The sequence below is a fragment of the Arachis duranensis genome, chromosome 3 (assembly GCF_000817695.3).
Source record: "Arachis duranensis cultivar V14167 chromosome 3, aradu.V14167.gnm2.J7QH, whole genome shotgun sequence".
NCBI lineage: Eukaryota > Viridiplantae > Streptophyta > Magnoliopsida > Fabales > Fabaceae > Arachis > Arachis duranensis.
The window spans coordinates 89,950,160-89,951,756 of record NC_029774.3 but is presented as its reverse complement, the minus strand read 5'-3'; positions in this window follow the sequence as shown (position 1 = coordinate 89,951,756).

Below are 1,597 nucleotides of genomic sequence, written 5' to 3'. Positions count from 1 at the left end.
AGCTTGCCATGGAAAGGAGTAAGAAGGATTGGATGAAGACAGTAGGAAAGCAGAGAGACGGAAGGAACACAGCATCTCCAAACGTTTATCTGAAATTCCCACCAATGAATTGCATAAGTATCTCTATCTTTATCTTATTGTTTTATTCGTATATCACCCATATCCATTTGAGTTTGCCTGACTAAGATTTACAAGGTGACCATAGCTTGCTTCATACCAACAATCTCTGTGGGATCGACCCTTACTCGCATAAGGTTTATTACTTGGACGACCCAGTACACTTGCTGGTTAGTTGTGCGAAGTTGTGTTTATGCCATGGTATTGAACACCAAGTTTTTGGATTCATTACCGGGGATTATTTGATTTGTGAAAAGTATTGATCACAATTTCGTCCACCATGATCCAAGGCAAAAAGAGTGTGCTTAAGAACCCTAGACACCTCTAATTGGGGACTCTAGCAAAGCTGAGTCATAATCTAAAAAGGTTAACCTAGTTATGTGTCTATGGCATGTATGTATCCAGTGGTAATACTGGAAGACAGAGTGGTTTGGGCCACAGCCAAGACTCATAAAGTAGCTATGTTCAAGAATCATCACACTTAACTAGGAGAATCAATAACACTATCTGAATTCTGAGTTCCTATAGATGCCAATCATTCTAATCTTCAAGATAAAGTGAGATGCCAAAACTGTTCGGAAGCAAAAAGCTACTAGTCCCGCTCATCTAATTAGAGCTAAGTTTCATTGATATTTTGGAGTCTATAGTATGTTCTATTCTTTTTATCCTATTTGATTTTCAGTTGCTTGGGGACAAGCAACAATTTAAGTTTGGTGTTGTGATGAGCGGATAATTTATACGCTTTTTGGCACTGTTTTTAGTATGTTTTTAGTACATTTTAGTTAGTTTTTAGTATATTTTTATTAGTTTTTATTTAAAATTTACTTTTCTAGGCTTTACTATGAGTTTGTGTGTTTTTCTGTGATTTCAGGTAATTTCTGGCTGAAATTGAGGGACCTGAGCAAAAATCTGATTCAGAGGCTGAAAAAGGACTGCAGATGTTGTTGGATTCCGACCTCTCTGCACTCGAAGTCGATTTTATAGAGCTACAGAAGCCCAATTAGCGTGCTCTCAATTGCGTTGGAAAGTAGACATCCTGGGCTTTCCAGCAATGTATAATTGTCCATACTTTGCCCGAGATTTGATGGCCCAAACCGGCGTTGCAAATCAGCTTCAGAATTCCCGGCGTTTAACGCCGGAACTGGCACAAAAATTGGAGTTAAACGCCCAAACTAGCACAAAAGCTGGCGTTTAATTCCAGAAAAAGTCTCTACACATGAAAGCTTCAATGCTCAGCCCAAGCACACACCAACTGGACCCCAGAAGTGGATTTTTACGTCATTTACTCATTTCTGTATATCCTAGGTTACTAGCTCACTATAAATAGGATATTTTGACATTGTATCTTTACCTCATGACACATTACACGTTTCTTATTGTATCTTCTACGGCATGAGTCTCTAAACCCCATGGTTGGGGGTGAGGAGCTCTACTGTGTCTTGATGGATTAACGCAATTACTACTGTTTTTCATTCAATCA